The sequence below is a fragment of the Macrobrachium rosenbergii genome, chromosome 27, assembly GCF_040412425.1.
Source record: "Macrobrachium rosenbergii isolate ZJJX-2024 chromosome 27, ASM4041242v1, whole genome shotgun sequence".
Taxonomy (NCBI): domain Eukaryota; kingdom Metazoa; phylum Arthropoda; class Malacostraca; order Decapoda; family Palaemonidae; genus Macrobrachium; species Macrobrachium rosenbergii.
Genome location: NC_089767.1, coordinates 40,833,881 through 40,858,948, shown reverse-complemented (window position 1 = coordinate 40,858,948; position 25,068 = coordinate 40,833,881). Strand labels below are relative to the sequence as shown.

Here is a 25,068-nt window from a genome sequence, read left to right as displayed (position 1 = left end):
TTAGTTTCGTGAGTTTGTGTTGACAGGAATTACCTGTGCCGAGTTTTTTTTAAAAAGGATTCGGTCTTCCAGCTATTAGGAATTTGATCTTAATAATCATATTTTCCGATGTTTTTGTGTACACTAATTTTTTCCACATCACTGAAGGTTTGCCACGACAGGTTTTAATTTTAGTGACTTTGTTGTTATTTATTTGATAGGTGACGGTTCGTTTAGATTAAGAAAATTCTATTTATTATTTGTACTGATTTGTGGATTAATTTTATAGTCATCATAGCTAATGACTTAGCGATATATATATATATATATATATATATATATATATATATATATATTTATATATATATATATATATATATATATATATATATATAGAGAGAGAGAGAGAGAGAGAGAGAGAGAGAGAGAGAGAGAGAGAGAGATTATCTCCAATAATCGAGTTTTCCAGCAACTGTTGTCATCACAGCAGTTTTATCAGTGGAAAGCTTCGTTGAAGTATTACTGGACATTTGGGCATCCTCAACAAACTCTCTCTCTCTCTCTCTCTCTCTCTCTCTCTCTCTCTCTCTCTCTCTCTCTTCTTCCCAGAGCAGTGGCCTCTCTGGTTGTAAGTTTTATCCACATCCTGGTACGCCTGAGTTATTTATGCGATGTATACACCTGTTGAAGGTGTGATCTATATCTGCTGAGAGCATCTCATCAGCAAATTCGTTTCCAGGGTAAAAGAGAACGTTGTTTGTGTATTACTCTCTCTCTCTCTCTCTCTCTCTCTCTCTCTCTCTCTCTCTCTCTCTCTCTCTCTCTCTCTCTCTCTCTCTCTCTCTCTCTCTATATATATATATATATATATATATATATATATATATGTGTGTGTGTGTGTGTGTGTGTGTGTGTGATATACAGGTCTTAATTTTTCTCTGACGATGTAAAACGAAATTCGTTGTAGTGCCTTTATATTACCCAGGCGGACACTTGATGTAGTTTTTATCTTTCTCATATTAACTTTTGCGATAAGATTTTATTATATTCATGAAAATGATAATCCTGCCTCTTACACTGTATTGATTTATTAATGAAGACTATGTGTATATAGGTATGTGTGTATATATATATATATATATATATATATATATATATATATATATACATATATATATATATACATATATATATATATACATACATACATACATACATACATACATGCACACACGAAGGAAACTGGAACTAACCATGACGTGAATAAGACCAAAGTCAGTGTGGCCTCTTGAGTCGAGGAAAATCTAAGGAATGGGGGTACAAAGTACGATACGGATTTCCGGAGCCAAGTGGGAATGAGACTTATGACCCAAGTGGTAGCCTTTTTAATAGTGATACAGAGTCCAGTCGATTCCAGAAATGGTTGGTAAGTAATTGTAACTTCTAGTTTGTGGTTATACTAAGCATGTTTATAGAATATTTCCTTTTGCCTGATGGGGATTGTATTTATGAAGTGGAAATTTGATTAATGTAACTTCTTATATAAGCCGAGATTTCGACTTTCGCCAACGAAGAATTAGAGGAAGTAATTTCTGGTGACAGAAATTCATTTCTCGTCATAATGTGGTTCGGATTCCACAATAAGCTGCAGGTCCCGTTGCTAGGTAACCAGTTGGTTCTCAGCCACGTAAAATAAATCTAATCCTTCGGGCCAGCCCTAGGAGAGCTGTTAATCAGCCCAGTGGTCTTGTTAAACTAAGATACACTCAACTTTTTTCACTGAGCTGAATCGTATTATTCTTCCTTCCGAGCGTTTAAAAATTCCCCATATAGATCTGGGGATAACCCGTGAGGCTTTCCCAGCACTCATTTCCATACGGCGTAGCTGTGACTCCTGCGTTTTCTGTTGCTTTGGTCGAGTTTTTAACAGGGAAGTAAAATTGGCGATAGGTCATCATAAGTTTCCGTAAATTTCTCTTCAGTTTATGTAACTAGTCTATTAATCTGGTTGTTCTTCGTTTTTTTTTTTTGTGGCGTTTAGTATTCATTAGCTACACATACACATAAATATGTATATGTGTATGTATGTGTGTGTATATATATATATATATATGTGTGTGTGTGTGTGTGTGTGTGTGTGTGTGTGTGTACATGTTTATAATCACTCTTACACGTGATTTATACATCAAACACCCACAAGCAAGAAGTGGTGTTTCATACATATGCATATTTACATACACACTTTTATATACATAAATGTATATATATATATATATACAGTATATATATAATATTTAATGTATATAGTGTGTATGTATGTATGTATGTATATAATCCCTTTTGTGTAAATAGGAAGAGAGAGAGAGAGAGAGAGAGAGAGAGAGAGAGAGAGAGAGAGAGAGAGAGAGAGAGAGAGAGAGAGCAAGAACAATTTATACCCTTCCTTGCTCCAACATTTGGACATCAGGGTTATGTGTCCACAGTACTGCGGACATTGACCGGCGCTGTTTACAAGGCCCTTGGCACGAGACACCTCCGACAGGACAGGAAGCTGTTCGTCAGATGTGGGACCTGACTGTTTATTAATGAACGGTGCCTTTCGCATCTCACCCTTCTACAGGAATTTTAAGTTTTTTTCGTGGTTCGTCTTTCAAATTTTTTTTTTATTTCATTTTTGGTTTTGCTAGTTGGTATATCTGTTGAGTTAGGACGTTAGTTTGCGTTTAAGATGTATAATGATTTTATGAGCTATTTTTTTATAGAATTATATTTTGTAAAGGTGACAATTCTTGTAACGAGATGTAATTTATTTGATTGCATTTTGGCTTTGTTACTTAGTATACCTGTTGAGTTAGGACATTGGTTTGCGTTTAAGATGTATAATAATTTTATGAACTATTTTTTATAGAATTATATTTTGTAAAGGTGACTAAGTTCATGTAATGAGATGCAATTTATTTGATTGCATTTTGGTTTTGTTACTTAGTATACCTGTTGAGTTAGGACATTAGTTTGCTTTTAAAATGTATAATGATTTTATGAACTATTTTTTTTATAGAATTATATTTTGCAAAGGTGACAAAGTTCTTGTAACGAGATGTAATTCCTTTATCCAAGACTTCAAGAGAAGTAAAGAGTAGACTGGTATCTAGAAAAAAGAAAATTGAAACGATAAACCGCCTAGAGTAAGAAGCCTGTGAGAGAGAGAGAGAGAGAGAGAGGAGAGCTCCTCCTGCAAGCCGTGGGTCGTCCGTAGCTGTCGCCGCTGACAAGCCAGCGGCCCTCTACCTTCCTTGTAGCGTGTCAGAAAACGTGATCGGAGAGCGCTCTGCTTCAGTGATGTCACTCCAGCAGATATACGGTGTTGGTGGTGGTGGAGAGAATGGCTTTTCCCCACCACCGCCACCACCAATGGTCTCCGGTGTCACCACCCACGGGAAAATAGGGGTAGGGGGAGTCACTCGTCTCGGGTGAAATTGCGGGGCACTTATGGATGAAGATTAGAAAAGTATTTCGAAAGGTTTACGATCGCATTCAAGGGTGGTTGCCAAATCTTATTCTTCTGAAGCCTTCGTGTTCGTCTTTGCTGAGAGTAGAAGGAATACCCCCCCCCCCCCAAATCATCTTTGCTGGAAAAGAGGGGAGTAGTTCCCCGTCATCTTTTCTGGAAAAGAGGGGAACATTTCCCCCATTATCTTTGCTGGAGAAGAGGAGAAGCATTTCCCATCATCTTTGCTGGAAAAGAGGGGAGCATTTCCCCCCATCATCTTTGCTGGAAAAGAGGGGAACATTTCCCCCATTATCTTTGCTGGAGAAGAGGGGAGTATTTCCCCCCCATCATCTTTGCTGGAAAAGAGGGGAGTATTTCCCCCATCATCTTTGCTACAAAAGAGGGGAGCATTGCCCCCATCATCTTTTCTAGAAAAAAGGGGAGCATTTCTCCATCATCTTTTCTGGAAAAGAGGGGGGCATTTCCCCATCATCTTTTCTGGAAAAGAGGGGGACATTTCCCCATCATCTTTGCTGGAAAAGAGGAGGAGTATTTCCCAATCACTTTCGCTGGAAAAGAGGGGGGAATAATTGGAAGAATAATTGGAAAATGTGATTCCTTCCTTTCTGTTTATCATCTTCATCATCTTGCTCCTTGTGACTCCTCCTCCTCCTCCTCCTCCTCCTCCTCCTCCTCCTCCTCCTCCTCCTCCTCCTCCTCCTCGTCTTGTAGCACATGACCTCTCCCCCACCGCCACCACACCCTTGTATTGAGACATTCTTTCTCTTCCTTTGTGTTCTCGAGTCTCCTTCGTTTTGAATGATACTCGTTGTGTGAAGAAGAGGGGAAAAGAAGTCGAAAAAGAAATTAGAAGAAAAAAAGCCAGCCTCCCCTCCCCATCTTCATCACCACCCCCTCCCCACCCCCTTCTCACCAAACACTCCTTATCATCTCTCTCGCGGCCTCTTCTGTGACCTTCCAGAAAGATCCACATTTTCCTGCATTTCTCAATCTCGGCCGCATGCAATATGATTAACATTCAACTGGAAGGAAGAAGAAGAAATCAAGACTCGAAACAGATGAGGATAAATGGACTTCCTGGTTATTCCTTTCACGGATGTTCATTATTGTAAAGAACATTTACAGAGTTGCCGATCATGAATGAAACAGCTGAGTGGGTTACTGAATGAATCAAATGCCTTTCAGGGACCGTCTTCATTCCTCACCTGAAATCAGTCATCCCAATGTCATCGATTTTCAAACCGATCTTTTTGTCGAGTATCGAGATGCGTATGAAGTAATTGGTTTCGTTTATATATGTTTATCTTCGATTCTCTTTACACTTGATGAATTTTATCAACAAGTGACTGACCACCACTTCCGCTTGAAAGAGTTGAGTTGAAATATTATTTCACACCTGCCTAATAAGCGACTAAGTCTTCCGTGTGGATCCTGGTTATGGTACGCTTGTTTATGGACTAGTGTCAAGCTCGTTTTTGTTAGGAGGTTTATCACAATAATACAAAAGAAGCCGAAGTGAAACTGTCTTTTTACGAAGACGGAGTCATAGGTGTCTCCAGCTACCAGAGTGTCAGATCCTTTGGTTTCTTACAGTTCAGTTTTAGGTCATCGCTCGCAGTTCCAGGTCAAGCTCAATTGGCAGAGATGAACTTGCAGATTCCATTGTCCTCTTAGTTTGGGAACATTTCGAAATTGATTTCCGATCTGAATTTGAAAATAAAACTTGAGGCAAATGAGATAATTTAGTTGGCACGAATACATTGCCCGATCTTCTTCCTTTTTTCCTAAGAAGACTACTTTTGAAATTGGGGTCATTCGTACGTAGGCGTTTTACTTATGCACTTGCTTTAAGCTCTCTCTCTCTCTCTCTCTCTCTCTCTCTCTCTCTCTCTCTCTCTCTCTCTCTCTCTCTCTCTTTTCTGCATATATATATGCGCCTTTACAGAGAGAGAGAGAGAGAGAGAGAGAGAGAGCTTTGTTTAGAAAATTGTTATTGAACAATGAAATACCTTTGTCTTGATGTTTAGAATTTATTTAACTGCGCTCATTGAAAGAGAGAGAGAGAGAGAGAGAGAGAGAGAGAGAGACGTCTATTGAGAAAATTGTTATTGAACAATGAAACACTTTTTTCTTAATGTTTAGAACTGATTTAATTGCTGTCATTGAGAGAAGGAGAGAGAGAGATTCTATTGAGAAAATTGTTGCTGAACAAAGGAATAATTTTTTTCCTAAAGTTTAGAATTGATTTAACTGCTCTCATTGAGAGAGAGAGAGAGAGAGAGAGAGAGAGAGAGAGAGAGAGAGAGAGAGAGAGAGAGAGAGAGAGAGAGTCCTATGGAGAAAATTATGTTAATGAACGATGGAATACTTTTGTCATAATGCTTAGAATTGTTTTAACTGCGCGCATCCCACTGTACATACAAAAACAAGACCACCTTATCATTATACATTATACACATTCGCCGCACTAAATTACATTACAACCTTATTCCCGAACAAGATTACCTTATCGTTATTTATTTACAGCATTTAATTACATTACAACCTTATTCCTTTTCCTCCTACGTATTCCGCTGGATGGGAGTCACGTGGTCTGTCACGCTTGCTGAGTAAGCAAGAAGCTTTGCCCTGTCTAGTTCCAAGAGAGAGAGAGAGAGAGAGAGAGAGAGAGAGAGAGAGAGAGGGACTCGGTGGACATTAAGAAGTCCTTCAACTGCTCTCTCTCTCTCTCTCTCTCTCTCTCTCTCTCTCTCTCTCTCTCTCTCTCTCTCTAACTCTATTGTTTTCTGCGCACCTGATGTGTGTGAGTGTCGCAACCTCATATATTTGTGCTAATTCAGTAGATATTTTTTTTTTTTCCTTCAGTAAAGGCTTTTACCTGTTTATGTATTTTTTCATTACTTGCAACACTTTCAGTGATTTTGTTATATGAAAGGTTATTGCGGCATTAAGCCATTAAATAGGAAAACTCTCTCTCTCTCTCTCTCTCTCATAACCCCAATACCCCTCCATAAGAATTCACCTATAAATGCAATAGGTTTACGGGAACCTCGAGACATGACTGTCCTTCTTGGTCTCGTTATTTAGAGACCTCACTGCTATTTATTTACGACGTACGTGACATTTCCTCTCTGGACAGAAAACTCGAGATTTTCCTTATTCCCTCGACAGGGGCATCATGACTGATGAACATACGGAACTGTTTTTTAGGTCACGTGTACCTGCTGTCATGATGCTTCTTCTTCTTCTTCTTCTTCTTCTTCTTCTTCTTCTTTCTTCTTCTTCTTCTTCTTCTTCCTCTTCTTCTTCGTGGTGGGTTTGAAGAAAGAGAGAGAGAGAGAGAGAGAGAGATTGTGATTCGGCTGTCATGTTATATGATTATTCAGTTCTGTATTCGAGGTGCTGATTTTCTTCAGTGCATAGAAATATGATTATTCAGTTCTGTTTCGAGGTGCTGATTTTTTCAGTGCATAGAAATATGTTTATTTAGTTGTGTTTTCGAGATGCTGATTTTTTCAGTGCACAGAAAAATTTACTGGTAATTCTTTTTCCTTCCTTTTTTTTGAGTAAGTGAGGTGCCAATTTCCCAGATGAGTTTTCTCTCTCATATTGTAAATTGTTTATCTGTCGATAATTTCATCTTTCAAGTCACTCGGCCGTGACACTGAATATGCAGGTCGTAAGAATCACACTTAATCTCAGCAACTTCTGAACCGACTTGATCTAGATTTCTGTGCTGCGCTCTCTGAGAGAGAGAGAGAGAGAGAGAGAGACTCGGTTTGGAAACTTCCGTAAAAGTGAAGGATAATTTTTCCTTTGAAACGCATTAAGCTCTCGATACGATTGGCATTTGTCAAGCAAATGGACCTGGAATCATCATTACTGCCGCAATTCGGCCCATCCTAATGACGGCAGTGAAATCATTGACTTTTCAAGTCGTCACCATCATGTAAAATAGCGAATAATGATAATGGTGATCGTATATTTTTATTTCCTTTCCAAACTGCCACCTTTATCATGGTACTTCAGAGCCGATCACCGATAATAGTTATCTTCTCATTCTTACTATTTAGTACCTTTTCGTTCATTCATCGTCGTTTTCATCGTAATTTCACGTATTTTAATTACCTTTTTTATTTATTCGTGGTTTCATATTCATTCTATTCCTTTTCCTTAATCAATGTCTATAAGACTCTCCTTCTCTCCGATTGAGGTCAGCGCCAATGAATGCTTCGCTCTCCGTGACGTTTTTGCACTCTTTCGGATCCTAAAATTAGGTGATCAGTGGCAGTGGCCTCTCTCTCTCTCTCTCTCTCTCTCTCTCTCTCTCTCTCTCTCTCTCTCTCTCTCTCTCTCTCTCTCTCTCTCTCTCTAGTAGACTTGCATATATAATATACTTGATGGATATACCCGTTGAACTCTGGAAACTCTGTGAAAAGATTCGGTCGATGTCGTGGTATTTGAGTCATATTTTTTCAGTTTTAATATATATATATATATATATATATATATATATATATATATATATATATATATATATATATATAATGTGTGTGTGTGTGTGTGTGTGTGTGTCTATATATATATATGTTGTTACACACATGTATGTATGTGTGTATTTGTTTGTGTGTGTGAGTGGGGAGAGAGACAGAGAGATGATATTTATATATATATATATATATATATATATATATATATATATATATATATATATATATATATATATATATATATATATATAATGTTGTGTGTGTGTGTGTGTGTGTGCGCTTGTGAATGCTTGTATTCTAGGAACTGGAAACAAGCTGTGGTTGAAAACACGATTTTAATTACGAAATCTGTAGAGGAAGCCAAGTTCGTTTTAATATTTTAATAAGCTCGCCCTTTTCAAACTGGTTAACTCCGAAACTTTTTGCTCTTTTCCCTCGGTGAAGCTAACCATTTTCATTTCAAAATAAACTTAGAAGAAAATTGTTGGTGAGGGGAAATAAATAATTTGGTCTTTTTTTTTTTTTGCTTTTGTTATTAAAAGATTTTTTTCGATATTTTTCATTGGTTGGTCTGAGATTGCAGATAAATTTCTTTTAGTGTTTTTTTTTATAATTCAGAAAATGTAAAGAATTATTTTTTCTACACATGACCATAATATTCCTGAAATTTATTTGTTTCGTCACAGAAAAATGGGAGTCAAAATCCCCACGTTACAATTCTTCAGAATTTCGGGACTTGTATTTAACCTAATCTTCTCCCGTGTTCCCAGAGTCGTTTACTGTAGATGCTTCGGTTTGCCATGAATCAGATCTGTCATTACTTGTTTACTCGATGTATTAACAAATCTGAGAGATTCTGTAGTTATCTTTGTAACGACTTGAAAAGATGAAATAATGAATTTCTATAGATTTACGGCACAATAGCACACTTGGTCTCACAGATGTCAGTACGTCAGTACTTTTAGTATCAGCAGCGAGGTAGATTCTCTCTCTCTCTCTCTCTCTCTCTCTCTCTCTCTCTCTCTCTCTCTCTCTCTCTCTCTCTCTCTCTCTCTCTCTCTCTCCAGTGTACTATACAACTGTTTCTTCATGCGTCTAAGATTGCAAAATCCGTTGACTCTTGTTTCTTGCCAAGTCATGCTTTTAAGAATTCCCTTTGTACTTCCTTTGGGTTATGCTCTGATCTTTTCCCAGATAATTTCCTTTTTATGCCGAGCTGATCTTGGCATGGACTGAAGATCACTTATCCCACTGCCTTTTTACACTGGAAAGTTTGTCAGCGTAGAACCAAGTAAATCTTGAAAGTAATTTTCTTCTGAATTATCAGATAATTTGATAAACTTCCCTTGTTACATATGAAGAACGTCAATCATAAAACATATGAAAATACTGGTTGAGACATTACCGTTTTTAGAAACAATATGATTTGCGTTTTTTAAGCTTTTGTATGTCGATATCGTAATGACGTCTTTGCAAATGTACTGTAACGTGTCTTTAAGATATGTCCGTATCCAGCGTCTTTCAAGACACGTCTGTCTTTTAAGGTATACTTCAGCCAGCAAAGTCTATTCTCCCAAGGTCCCAAGTCCTTGGCTCTAATGCCAAATGGGGCCAGAGAAAAAAAAAAAAAAAAAAAAAATGTGGCGTTAGTGACGCGGACGGGAATAATCCCACTTGGGCGACCTCTATACTTTTTCCACAGTTCTTGCCACGTGATTCCATCAGCCACCCACCTCCTCCGCCGCCAGCCACTACCTCCACACCAAAGCCTTAGCCACTTTCGCATCCTCTTCCTCCTCCTCCTCCTCCTCCTCCTCCTCCTCCTCCTCTAGTCTTTGATGGGTGTTAGTTCGATTCCTGAAGGTGGAGGAGGAGGCGTAGGAGAAGGCGGCAATCACTAACTGTTTGTCCCGAGTCGATTAAAAGGAGCAGAGTTCCTCCGTATTAATTGCTAGCCTCTTAATATCATACTCCTCTTTCGCAGCTCCTCTGGAAAGGGTTGGGGCGGAAGGGGCGGCCTCCTGTAGGTCTGAAGGGCGCTGCTATGTACATGATGACTTCAGGTTATCTGTTGAGCCAGGGCGCTACATAAAAGAAGGTCTTATTGCTAAAGTTTCTTCTTTTTTTCTTCTTCCTTTCTTTGTACGTCTTTTGTCGTTTTCTTCTCGATTTTTCATTTGTTTTTACTTGTTTAGGTTTTTCTTCTTGGTATTATATCAGTATTTTTTATTTTAGTTTAATTGTCTTTACACTTTTATTTTTGTTAGTTTGATAACCTATTTTTCTCTCTTTGCTTTGTTCATTGTTCTGACCTTTCGTCAGATGTATTTAGTGTTTAGCCTTAATCTAGCTTTTCATATTTCGATTTTCCTCTTGTCATTCTCCCATTATAATATCATTTTAGCTTTTATTTTCACTGGCACTTTGACGCTCTCATTTCATAAATCCTTTTAGCGTCTACTATCTTTCAGTTCTTCGTGTTATCGGTACTGTTTCCCCCCTTGTTTTTCTTTCTTCCTCAATTATTATTTTCTTGTTTTCCTTTGGTATCTCTTTTTATGCTTGTCCTCTTATCTTTTTATTTTTTCTTGTAAAATCTTCATTTCCATTCAACTTGAAAAACGTTCTGGTGACAATTTTAAATTTTATTGTGATGTGTGATTTTTTTTGCGCTTCCGATGTGTGTTCATAGCATATTTTTCGTTTCATTTTCCTGTGGTATAATTTCCTTAAATTTCCTTCCTTCTAACATATCTCTGTCTTCATCCCAGAAGCATCTTCCCCTCGAAGTGGGTCAGGGGTGGAGTCCAGTGTTGTTGTAATTGGGATTTTAGGAATCTTGTGTCAGACATCTTCGAATTCTCAAGGATCATCCATTATTCGTGTTGAGATCGTCCGTCATCTGGGATTTGAGATTTGCCTGTTTAAAGGTCACTGTATTCACTATTCGTGATGATGGTGTTACTGGTTCCTCTGTTTTTTTTCTTTCACCATCCTTTGGTGGTGTTACTGCTTCCTATCTTTTTCTCCTATCATCATCCTCTTATCAGCACAGATGCGGACATCATCACTGTCCACCAGGATTTCATCACCAAACTTTTCATTAATATCCTTGGCGACCTACTATAAGAAAAAGTAGGGCATTTACACACCACAGGTGTGCTGCGCGTTTGGCTTATTGATCGCTCGAAAGTACTTTTGTGCACGTTACTTACTCCGCTCTGAACCCTTGGTCCACTTTTTTTTTTATGTTTGGCCCATTTTGGTCCACTTTTTTTGTCCTATTTTGGTCCACTTTTTCCCCAGTTTGGTCCACTTTTTTTATTTTTGTCCTATTTTGGTCCACTTTTTTTGTCGTATATTGGTTAGCTTGATCATTTTCGCTAAATATTAAAATATATATTTTTCTGTATGTTATTCTCTTTTTTCTCTATATATATATATATATATATATATATATATATATATATATATATATATATATATATATATATATATATATATATATATATATATATATGGGATGGTGTTACTGTCCCCATGCCCTCTTCCAACCTACAGTAGCGACAGACATAAGTCAACTGTCGACTGATGCCAACAGAAGCACGATGGATTTTTAAGGAAATGGACCCAAGTCACTTGCACTCTTTGAGATTGAACTCTTGTCTATCTCTCGTTGCGTGAGGCAAGTTTGGAACCACTGATATATACGTATATATATGTGTGTGTGTATGTAGTGTTTGTGCGCGTGATCAGGCTAGTTTTAACCAGTCAATTAAGACTGACTGCTTCTCTAGTCGTTGTAAGTAGTATTATCAAGAACGATTCAATTTTCAATGTTCTGTGTCTCATAGCAAAAGAACACCTAATTAAATGTTGTGAATCCCTCAGAAGAGGAAATACCCTTAAATGGTAATGACTTTCAAGAGAACATGGAACGTGGCACTGGTTTGGGCAAGTTTGAAGGTGTCACTGTCGTGTCCTGGCAACTTACTGGTCAACCGTGCTATGATTTCTCAATGGTAGGTTGCCATACTTGGGTACTCCAAATGGTATTAAATTCGCAGTCGTCAGCAAGTCTCTTGGAATGTGGTCGTTAACTCTGTGACCTATCCAATTATGGCTGCGACCCACGACAGTGACTAACCACCACATACTTAATTCACTCCCTAGGCCAGCCAAGTCACAATGTATTTCCCAGAAAAGGATTCAGATCATTCCCTTCTGTGGGATCGAACTCAAGTCTCTGTTTCCACCAGTCCTTTTGTATAGATATACGCAATATTAATTGCTTATCACCGAACACTCGGCTGAGGAGCCACGTGATTCGCTCCCGCTCTGTGACGGGTGTGTGTGTGAGTGTGTGTGCGCGCGCGCGAGCTAGCGAGTGCTGTCTCTCTCCTTTAACGTGCTCCAGTCGACCTACCTTGTATTACTAGGGCTGGCGATCAATTTCCGTATCGATTGGTGGCGAGAGTTTTACAGTCTCATTGCCGGGCTGCGTTTCTTTCTTTTGCTTTTCTCTCTCGCCCTGGTCAGGGGGGAGGAGAAGGAGGAGGGGGTAGGGTAAGGAGAGGGGGTTACGATGGGTCCTGGCCACATTGTGTCATTATCATCGCTTCCCGCGTCATTCTCATATTCGCGTTGAAACTCTGCTCTGTTACTTTAATACCAGCTGTTGTTTCATTTTATCGGTCAGATATCGTTGAACGTTGTTTCGCGGAAGGGGGAGAATCGTTGTTTGAACGCAGTGTGTCGGCGGCGCATGCGCACTTCGGAGCAGCGCTTTCCTTCCGTGTTTGAATCCCTCATCACCTTGAAGTAAAAAGAGAGGCGTATGCTGTAGAAGCCACTATCCCGCCCATGTTAGGCCTAGGAACGAGATGCCTAGATGGGCTCTCATTTGTTTACCTTGGGTTTTTAGTCTGTGGCTGGATAGATTATGCAAGGGAGGTATAGCTTCAGCTCTTTTTCATTATCTGCATTTCTCCAAGAGACAGACACTTGTACTGTACAGTAGGCTGTTAGTTTCCTCAAAAAACATCAAACTTACAGTGGCAGAGTAGAATTCCACCTAGAGAGAAAGAGAAACAGAACTGTGTACTGTAGATGGAGTTTCTGTCAGCGTTGAAAGGCTTCTTCTTCTTTTTGGTAACTGATGGAAGAGTTAAGGAGGAGGGCGGTCCTTGAAATTGTAGGAAGATTTTGTGACGCTTGTTAGGCTCCATAACTCAAAAAAAAATTTGGAGGGGAATGACCATACATAAATACGGAACACGCTGCACCAATTATTGGTGAAAGAACTTTTCTTTAAGAAGCAGTTGAATGATTAATCAAAAAGAAAAATGATAAGAACAAGCTTAGAAAATAATTAAAATCACAAAAAAAGGATAGTAAAAAGCTTAGACAAATCGTTGAAGCTTAAAAGAAGCGAACAAAGTATCGGAAACTGTCGAAAACGTAAAACCGCTTTATCCCAGAATTGCGCCGAAAGAAAACGCCATTGGAAACTGTGGACGGGATTATTGTATCATTCTCATTAAGATGCAGATCTGTGATGACGTCTGCGTTTCTTGAACGCCGAAGGCCGAGCAGAATGAAATTATTTGCGAAACGTCACGCGCCGTATCACGCCCCGTATTTTTCCGACATTGCTTATGTATAACACCTTTCCGTATTACGGAGAATCCTTACAACGAAGCGAGTTTAACCCCACATTTGTTCTTCTGGGGCGAGCGCAGATGGCTGCCGCCTGCTGCCTGCTCCCAACACACGTGCCAATGCACGTGCCGGTTCTTTCTAAGATTAGAAATTATATGCATCGGTTGTCTTACGTCTTGTTTTCCGCCTTTGAATTAACAGGATTGTACAAGAAGTCATGTGTGGGGGGAGGGGGGGGTTAACAAAAACTGACGCAAGGTGAGTTACTCTTTGCTGACGCATATTCAGTAAAAAAAAAAACAAAAAATACAGGAATGTGAATTTTGTCGAAGAGGGGACCTTTGCTTGGCGTAGATAGATAGCTCAGCCTTGGTGGAGGTTTGCGGTCTGGAAGCGCTCTCGTTGAAGATGTTCTTCTTCCAAAGGCAGACCTCAAGGACGGACCAGGATTTCCGTCTGTACTTAGAGTCCTGCGAGGATTTTCAGCGTTCCCGAGTTATGGACAAATTTCTCGAGTGCCTTGAAACCCGTCGAGGAAGTCGAAAGGGGGTGAGGGGCCAGAAATTGTCCCTAAAAAAAAACATACTCTCATTTCGGTTTTTTTTATGGATTAAATGGTCATGGAACACTTGACATTTAGAATGAACTGGAGGCTACTGCCGCAATCCCCTTAGAACCGGCTATTATAGGAGGGGTAGGAGAATGGTCACTTAAAAAAAAAAAACTAGAACAAAAAAAATCTTTAGCATCGCTTCCGGGGTGTAGCTCCATTGCGTGCGTGCAAAGACAGGATAATTAAATGCTTTCGGACTTAACTGTGTATAGTAAGTAAGTGTACAGAGGCCTAGAGAGAGAGAGGCACACGCACGAGTAATCATTTTGCCCTCCAGAATAGTATTATTTCAGACAAGTCTTTCCGTTTCATCACAGAATTGAATAAAGTAACATGAATTGATCTAGTCAGTGACCTTGCCGTCGCATCTACACCCTGGGTTTTTATATTCCTCCGGCGTAGGCTGGTTTGTTTCTCTCTCTCTCTCTCCTTTTTTTTTTCTTCGCGGTATCTCTCACTCGTTGCTAGCATAGGCACTCACAAAGTCACGTTCGCTCCTTTGCTCTATTTTACCTGTAGGATTCGGTATTTTCTTCTTTCTCTTGTTTTCCCTTGCCATTCCATCCTCTGCCCCTTTCATGCCCGGGGGCAATGTAGAACCGAATTTGATTTTTCTGGAGTCGAGAGACGCTTTCATTTAGATCTTGGACTGAAAACATATACCTACCTACTCGAAAATTGAGAGAGAGAGAGAGAGAGAGAGAGAGGGCAAATACTTTTTTTTCTAGATTTGACACCCGACATTCCTGTCCATAAAGTATCGTATCTTATCGACAGCGCGTGGCACATAATAACTGCTGTTTATATTATTTACGCCTGACGACCTCCGCTCCATCCTTTCTTCGGAGAATGTAGGGGCGGCGCCCTTTTGTACGTACCTGCTGATTTATGGACAACGTAGGATGCGATGTGACCTCCATGATCTGCGGAGCTATGCAGCAGTGGTGACTGAAGTGTTTTTTTTTTTTCTTGCTGGGTATTTCGTGCCCCAGGCTGGCGAGCGTCAGGTTCGGTGTCATTGGGTTCGATGGATTTCTAAGGATTTTTTATTTTATTTTTACTGCGTTTGCTCTTCATTCTATTTATTTATTTATTTATTTATTTATTTTTCGTATTTTATGCCCAGCCTTAATGGTATGTGCGATCGGGCGTCCAAAGTATTTTTTAATTTTCGTTTTACTGCGTTTCTCCTTCATTCTGTTTTTTTTGTTTCTTTTTCACTATTTTATGCAAATGGTATTATATAATTATACATCCATCTCCAAGAATGCACATCATTGCATGTCTGGTTTGGTGTCCATATATATATATATATATATATATATATATATATATATATATATATATATATATATATATATATATATATGTATATATATATATATATATATATATATATATATATATATATATATATATATATATATATATATATATAGATAGATACATAGATACATAGATAGGTATATAAACAGATAGATACATGAGTGTATGCGATGTATATATACGCCCTGCACATTGAAACGCGATATATAGGCGGAGGCATCCTAAAAGTTAAGGTCGCTGGTTAATTGGTCCAGGTGAGATAAAAAGGCCCCAAAAAAAAAAATCCGCACAGGTGTATTCTCGTTCTTGTCCTCACCTAAATCTGTTTCAAGAACACAGACCTGGTCCAGGGCACTTCCTGTATTCGTTATCCATAAATCCAGAAGAAGGTCGGGATATTGAAGGTAAGGTGTACAAAGACTTATCACGGTAATGATTATTATCCATGATGAAACAGATATGGAAAGGTGTTAAAGGTATTATTATTATTATCCATAATGAAACAGATATGGAAAGGTGTTAAGGTATTATTATTATCCATAATGAAACAGATATGGAAAGGTGTTAAATGTATTATTATTATCCATAATGAAACAGATATGGAAAGGTGTTAAAGATATTATTATTATTATGCATAATGAAACAGATATGGAAAGGTTTTAAAGGTATTATCAATATTATCCATAATGAAACAGATATGGAAAGGTGTTAAGGTATTATTATATCCATAATGAAACAGATATGGAAAGGTGTTAAACGTATTATTATTATCCATAATGAAACATATATGGAAAGATGTTAAAGGTATTATTTTTATCATCCATAATGAAACAGATATGATAAGGTGAAGTGTGGATTATCTATGAGAAAGGTGGCATGCTGGAATAGGATAATTTGAGGGTGAAATTATAATTCAGGAAAAGTAACCATTGATTTAACGTAAGTGGATTGTAGGGTGAGGTTTTTATAGATATTTCTGAAGGTAGAAATCGTAAAGACTTACATATTTCTGAAGGTGGAAATCTTAGAAACTTACATATTTCTGAAGGTGGAAATCGTACAAACGTACATATTTCTGAAAGTAGAAATCTCGTATTTCTTTTGACAAGAATGGTTCGACATCTTGGATCCACAATCATTTTGGTTCAGGTAGAAATTAGTTTCGTTGAGACAGGGTTTGTTCAAAAGCTATGTGGCAGCATTTAGCAAGAAATGTCTTTATACAAACACGCAAATGTGACCAATGCTTTTCAGCGACAACGTTTTAATAATATTTCCCATTCATTCATAGACTTTTTTAAAATAAACAAACAGAAAGATAAACAGTCTGGAAAGCAAACATAATTATATAAGTGGAAAACTCTTCGGTTTCTCCTTCTGCGGTAAGGCAATATAATACCACACAAGACACTTTCGGTTTCACACGCGTAATGAGTACTTGTAGTATCACCAGAAAGGGGAAAATAATCTCTCTCTCTCTCTTACACGCGTTGCTATAACCGATGCAACTTTCTCGGCGCGGTGCTTAGGGTAGGAGGCAAAGAGGGAGGGTGGGGGTTAGTGTCTACGGGAAGGGGGCGGAGATTCGGTTGGAGGGGGGACAGGGGCGGGGAGACGAGGAGGTAGATGGCGGTGGCTGCTGCGTTTTCACTGTCAGCCGTGACATCATCATCGCCATCACTGCAACTTTCACTCTGCAATTGCCAGTGGTGAGGGGTAACACCCTACACACCTACTCTCTCTCTCTCTCTCTCTCTCTCTCTCTCTCTCTCTCTCTTATAGACATAAAATTTGTTTAACCCGATTCCTGTAACGAATATTTTCTCTCTCTCTCTCTCTCTCTCTCTCTCTCTCTCTCTCTCTCTCTCTCTCTCTCATAGACTTATATTTATAACCAATTTGTCTCTAACCTCTCTCTCATGACATAAATATTTAACCCAAACTAATTTCTGTAACGAATACTCTCTCTCTCAAACCAATTCCTGTAACAAATACTCTCTCTCTCTCTCTCTCTCTCTCTCTCTCTCTCTCTCTCTCTCTCTATTACATTCTGTCCAGAGTTTAGTTTTTGTTTTTACTATTTTGTCACGACATCAATATTTCACTGAGTGTCAATTTTTCTCTCGCCAGATTTTAAACCTTTCCTAAGAAAAGTTCGTCTGTAGGTCTTCCTCTTGTAAGCAAGCCATAGTTTTACTGCGTGTTTCGTAGCTTAACTTCCTGTATTTACCAGCAGTTCGATCATTGCATATGCAATAAAGCTGATTTATTTTTAATATCGGCTTTAAACACTTTAAAAAACTGGCTTTTCACAGAAAAAAATATGATCCGTCTCTGAATCTGTAAAGTCAGAACTTTTTCAGTCAGAAAGACAGACGAACATGTCTGTAGAAACACGATTTGTCCTATGTATAAAACCAAGATCTGGCTGGTGTTGAAACAGACCGTCTGTTCATTCCTCAACAGACAGTCTGTTATGTATTTAGATCAAGATTTTATAGTCAGCTTAGTGGTCTGCGTAAACTATTTTTTAGTAATAATAATAACAATAATAATATACTTTCTCAGTGACAAGATTTGTTTATTTGACAAAGATCACGAAGTTTTCAACCTTCAAAATCACGACTTTTTCAGTGTAAATATATTCGTTCTTTTTAATCGATCTGTTATATCTTTAAAAAATAACCTTTTCAAAATCAGGATTTAAATTTAAGATTGTCATTAAATTCTTGATATATTATCAGTGGTATGATTATCATTGTAATTCTTGAAAGGGTGATGATGAATATATCTTTTAGGAATAAGCACATAGTGCTTTTTGATACAAACAAGTTTCAGTATGTAACTTTTTAAAGATACATATTCAAACCTTTTTTTGGCATTAAAAAGTATAATGTATGTACTCTCCTAAGACAGATATTTGTATAATTGTCATAAGGATTGCTGTGAAAACATTCCCACTGGAAATATCAAAAGTTTAATGGCAAACTTAAATTTAAGCCTTAATTTAAAAAATAAAGGTTATTTTCTCTCATTTGATCCCTAATTTTAAAAAGGATATTTTCTCTCATTTAAATCCAGACTAATTAAAAGGTTATTTTCTCTCATTTAAATCTTGATTAAAAAAATTATTTTCTCTCATTTGATTTTTAATTTCAAAAAGGATATTTTCTCTCATTTAAGTTCTGATGACAAGCAAAGGTTATTGTCTCTCATTTGATTTCTAATTTCAAAAAGATTATTTTTTCTCATTTAAATCTTAATAAAAAGATTATTTTCTCTCATTTGACTTTTAATTTTAAAAAGACTATTTCCTTCGCTTAAATCCTGATTAAAAAAAAGTTATTTTCTCTCATTTGATTCCTAATTTTAAAAAGGTTATTTCCTTCATTTGAATCCTGATTTTGAAAAAATTATTTTCTCTCATTATAATCCTAATAAAAAAAGGTTATTTTCCCTCATCTGACTCCTAATTTCAAAAAGGATATTTTCTCTCATTTAAATCCTAATAAAGAAAAATTATTTTCTCTCATTCGATTCTCTTTTCCTGGTCCTCCGTTCACATAATGAGAGGCTTTCTCTGCCTTGACTGGTACCCTATATTTCAGCTACTTTTCCCATTTACCCCACTTTCTTCTCTCCACCTTTACCCAGCTTTCTTACTTGATGCATATCTTCCTTAACCACCCGTTACCTATATTTTTTTTTACCTATATTTTTTTCATTCCCGTTTACCCATTTTTCCTTCCTCGTCACGTTTTTTTTTTTTTTTTTTTTTTTTTGCCTGCTTTGCCCATCCTCGTGAGCCTTGAAACATCGTCTTCATCTCGCTGCTCCTATTTCTTACCCTTCTTTATCTTTATTGTTCTTATTAACTTTACCATCTTTGTTATTCTTATCAGCAATTTCTTCTTTACCTCCCACTTCCTGTTCCGTTGTTGATCTTTCTTACACTCGTTTATTTCTTCCCCTCTCCCCCCCCCCCATTTCTGGTCATTCTTCTTCTTCCCAATTTTGCTGGATGAAATGGGAGTACTTTTATGGGGATGGGGTGGGGGGTGGGGGGAGGGTGTGGAGATGGAGAGTCATGGAGGAAGAAGAAGGGTTGTAACGGGGCCATTGCTGATTTCTTTTCCTTTGTTAATATCGCATTACCTTTCTTCCTAAGGGAGAAACGGGGCCGTCTTTCCTTCCTTATTCTGAATTTAAATCTCTCTCTCTCTCTCTCTCTCTCTCTCTCTCTCTCTCTCTCTCTCTCTCTCTCTCTCTCTTGAGGCTCTTTTATTACCAGTTTAAAATGCAGGCTGTGGACTTACAATTTTCCTTCCTTAAATTCTGAAATTATTTTCTTTCCTTTTTAATTTATTATTTCTCTCTCTCTCTCTCTCTCTCTCTCTCTCTCTCTCTCTCTCTCTCTCTCTCTCTCTCTCTCTCTCTCTCTTCTCTCTCTCTTCTATCTCTTTTAGTTTAAAATGCAGGTTGTGGACTTCAGAATTATATTGTAAGTTCGCAAGAGAAATTGGCATTTTTTCATTTCTGTAAATTTGTGAAATTATTTTACATTTCTTACCGTAAGACGAACACTTCTACAAACGCACAAGTTGCATTTGTACTTGACTTTTCATTTTATGACTCATTACAGACATTGTTTGTAAACTTGAGTTCCTTTTCCACCGCCCATGCCCTTCTAGCCAAGGACTTTGTAGTTCATATCACTGTCCTTGTACTTCAGTCCCTGTTTTGTAGATGATTTTCTTTTCATGCCTGAGAAAGTTAGATGGGACTTCTGTTCGGATTGATTTATTTTTTTCCATGGTTTTTCCTTGTGGTTTTAGGGATAATAACTTTTGGATAAAGACGCAAGTGCCTTGGATAAATCAGAGATGATAGATGTTATTGTTTGTGATGGAAATTAATAAGACACAATCGCGTGTTTCTGGTTCCTGCTCTCTTGTATAGAACTCTTGTATAGAATTTTCTGTATCACAGAAAGTTTCCTTAGCCAACTTTCCGGTAGTAAGTGAAATTGAAACGAAGAAAATTTGTCATAAAAGACAAAAGATTTTTGATACGTAATGTCCCTCTATAGAGAGACTATTAGAAATTTTATCAGGTGTTTATAGAGAAATAATGACAGAGAAAATTGGTCTTGAAGGGCTGAAAATTTTTTATATTTTATGTTCTATAGACTACTAGAAAATTTATCAGGCCTTTGCAGAGAAATATAGAGAAATATAGAAAGAGAAGAAGGGGGGAGAGAAAGGCTTAAGACGAATGACGCTATAGATATAGATGTAGCCACGACCTAGACCGTGGGTATACAGCCTTCTGAAGGCGGGAAAGCCGACGGGGGGTGGGGGGGGGAAGCCTCCCTTCCCGCCGGTGGTGTGAGAGGTGCATTCCGTGAGTGGAAGAGAGAGAGAAAAGGTGATGATGCGGAGTGTGTGTGTGTGTGTGTGTGTGTAGTTGGTTGGAGAGGGAATGAAGTCGCCCCCAATGAGTTGAGGTGACCTACATCCACTTAGTGCCCCGCGCTCACAAACACACAAACACACACCATCCACATCCTCCTCCTCCTCCTCCTCCTCCTCCTCCTCATCCATGCCGGTGGTCATGGCCACACACTGTTCTCACATCTACCCCTCCCCTTCCCTAACCAGCTTCTTCTTCCCTCTCCCCCCTCCCCCCTTTCATCTCTTTCTTTGCCATCCCCTCATCTTTTTCTGTCTTGTTTTTCTCTCTCTCTCTCTCTCTCTCTCTCTCTCTCTCTCTCTCTCTCTCTCTCTCTCTCTCTCTCTCTCTCCCAGATTTATTTCAGTCTCTTGTCCCATATTTTCACTTGTCTGCTGCATTACCTCATTCTTTGAAGCCTTCCTCTCTCTCTCTCTCTCTCTCTCTCTCTCTCTCTCTCTCTCTCTCTCTCTCTCTCTCTCTCTCATCTTTACACTGCGTCCTCACGCATGTATGTATTCTAGGTCACCTGTCCCCATTCATGTAGCAGTGTTCATTTGTTACTTGTTGCGTTGTTACTTTGTTACGTCTCGGCTGGCTAAACTTGACACGAATCGAGTTTATATGATTTTGTTTCATTTGATAATTCTGTAGAAGATCATTTTTTTATGTTTATTTTGATAATTCTGTAGAGGATAAATTTTGTTTCTTTGCTTCATTTAACCATTCCGTTTAGGATAGTTTTGGCTATTTTGTTTCATTTAACAATTCTGTAGAGGATAAATTTGGCTACTTTGATTCATTTAATATTTCTGTAGGGGATACATTTTGCCATTTTGTTCCATTTAATAATTCTGTAGAGGATAAATTTTGCCACTTTGTTCCATTTAAAAATTCTGCAGAGTATAAATTTAGCCACTCCGTTTCATTTAACAATTCTGTAGAGGATAAATTAGTCATTTAATAATTCTGTAGAGGACAAGCTTTATCACTCTATCACACATCACATCTCGCCCATTCTCTCATCAACGCCAGATCATGCGCGTACTCTTTTCCTCTCTCGGGAATGTATGCTCACGAACAAAGTGTTCGTTCGTCCATTTATTCATACAGTCCTTATCAGGGCGTCTGCTGCGACCCCGCATATCTCACAGCTCGCTCGGTTGACCTTCTTTTGTCAGTGCTTTGCCACCGCTCTGCTCGTTTTCCAGTGTGCTTTGTTGTTCTTTGCGCCGAACAGTCAGCTGTAGAGTCTTGCCGCCTTTACGGCCGGATGTTTTGGGATTTGGGGGAATAACTGGAGGGTGATGTTGCCTGATGTTTCGTTTGTAGTTTACTAACACGTCTGCACAAAAAAAAATGTATAATTTACACTATCCCCCCCCTAATATTTCGTTTGTAGCTTACTAACACTTTTGCCAAAAAATAGTAAAAATAACACTATGCCCCCCTTAATTTTCGTTTGTAGTTTACTAACACTTTTACCAAAAAAAAAAAAAAAAACAAGTAAAAATAACACTATGCTCCTCCTTAATATTTCGTTTGTAGTTTGCCAATACTTCTGCAAAAAATAATGTAAAATTAACACTAGGGCCCCCTTTAATATTTCGTTTGTATTTACTAATACGTCTGCAAAAAAAAATATAAAATTAACACAATGGCCCCCTTTAATATTTTGTTTGTAGTTTACTAACATTTCTGACCCACCAAAAAGTAAAATTAACACTATGACCGCCCCCCCCCATATTTCGTTTGAAGTTTACTAACGCTTATGCCAAAAAAAAATTGTAAAAAAAAAAAAAAAAAAGTAATCTGTGAACTTTGTCACCTCATTTTTTCAAATCACTCAGAGTGAACGATACGTTTGTTAAATTGTTACTTATTACAGTAACGAACTCTAACAGCAATAACTGTGATAATGATCTTAATGAAACGAAAAAAAGGAAAAAGCTAAAACACTTGTGGCACAGCGCTACAGGAAAATCGGCTTTCATCGAGTCAAGGAATGTAGCACATTTTGATAAGACGGTGCGGATCACCTCCATTTAGCATTTGTATACATGCGAGGAGAAGATTAGGCTATCTCTTTATGGTCGCCTGTGGAAAATTTGAGCGTATATGCTCCTCACACGTGACTGTCGCCAAATTATTTCGTAAATCCCTTTCTCTTGAGTTTTATGAGTTATTTTTATTATATACATATTCTTGAGTTTTATGAGTTTTATAAATGTACGTTTATATTTATATATATATATATGTGTGTGTGTGTATATGTATGTATGTATATATATATATATATATATATATATATATATATATATATATGTATGTATATATGTATGTATGTATGAATATATTGACCATTCTGTGACAATATATAACCTTTTGTATTCCTTAGGACGTTATACCCACCAATGTACCAGTATATAGGTCCTTGTCTCTGTATATCTTTAGTTGCTTATACCCACCACATATATAGGCCCTTGTCTTTGTATATCTTTAGTAGATGCGACCGTGTCTTGGTAGTAAGACGAAAGTACTTAGCATCGCCAGTGTTTGAATTTTCCTTCGTGGCTGTAACTTTGCTCGTATAATCATCACGGTTTTAATTTCTCGTGATTTAAAATCAAACATATATATTTATATACATTTCTTGTTAACGTCTTCATATTGTTTTTTTACTAAGTATCATAAACACTAAAGCTTTAGAATTGTTTTGCTGAGAATTTTTTTTTCCCAAACATTCCTATGAGTGCAGCAATAACATCCGGATTGTATTCATTTTCCAGTATAGTTATCTTAAAAGCATTATTACAGTTGCTTTTGTTTCAGTATCATCATCATGTTTTCGCCAATTTTATAATGCTATCATTTCATCAAAATTTTATGTTGTAGTATTATCATCATCAATTTCATACCTGCTATCGCGTTTGTTACAACTGCGCCATTATCATACCAGTGTTTTATTTATTTTTTTTTTGGCATTGTTTCAGCATTACAACCAGTTTTTGTTATTGCCTTTGGTGTTGTTGTTGTTGTTTGTTCTGTAAACAAGGTGACAGCTCATCGCTTGCACCCACATTAAAGCTGTTATGTCTCTTGAAGGGTGCATAGAGTTTCCGGGTGTCAGTTTCCAAAAAGAGGCGAAGATCTGGAAGCCCCTCTCGCGCTCACACACTACGCTGCTCAGACTTCAATAGCTTACCTTGACATTCACCATGCAAACGCTTACCCATTGTTTTGCTCTCTCTCTCTCTCTCTCTCTCTCTCTCTCTCTCTCTCTCTCTCTCTCTCTCTCTCTCTTCTGTGTGTGTGTGTGTTGTACAGTTCCTGGTTTTCGTTTTCTTTCTACGCTTGAAGTAAATATTTGATGAATTGCATTCTACCAAAATCAACATTGTCTTGCCAAATATAAGATCAAGCGATTTTTATTCGATAGTGTTTGATAACCGTCCTTTTAATAGAAGAATTATTATTATCACCGAAGAACAAAATGAAAGCCGAGAGGAGGACCTCCAGATATAAACAAGAATGGTGATTTGTGTTAAGTAGTGTGATATATTCATTACATTATTAACAGTCAAAGTATTAGCTCTCCCTCATCAACAGGACCATTAGCCGTTGTTGCTATAGAAAAATTTTATTCTAATCGACATTGTCATCCTTGTTATTATTATTATTATTCTAACGAATGATAAACACACTTGTTAAAAAAATCCATAACAGCAAAACCTGTAAAAAAGTGAATAATTGAATATGAATTACATTTTGTTATAATTTTTACCAATACAGCTTCAATAAGCCACTATTTAAAAGGGTTATTATTATTATTATTATTATTATTATTATTATTATTATTATTATTATTATTGTTATTATTAACTGTGTTTGAGTCAGATGAAAAAAATTCGAGTTCTCGCTGAAACAGGAATAAAGGACAACCCCTTCCCCTCCCCTCCCCTCCCCTCCCCTCCCCCCTCCTCCAGCACAAGAATTTCGGAAGTAGTTCCTTCTGTGCTTCCTCTTCCTACTCCTCC

General features: G+C 37.7%; 1 protein-coding gene across 17 annotated transcripts in view; it reads left to right on the top strand.

Annotated features, from left to right (window-relative positions):
• Hr4 (Hormone receptor 4) overlaps window positions 1-25,068 on the top strand; it is a 550,506-nt gene that overhangs the window by 490,094 nt on the left and 35,344 nt on the right. The gene's annotated exons all lie outside the window — the stretch shown is intronic.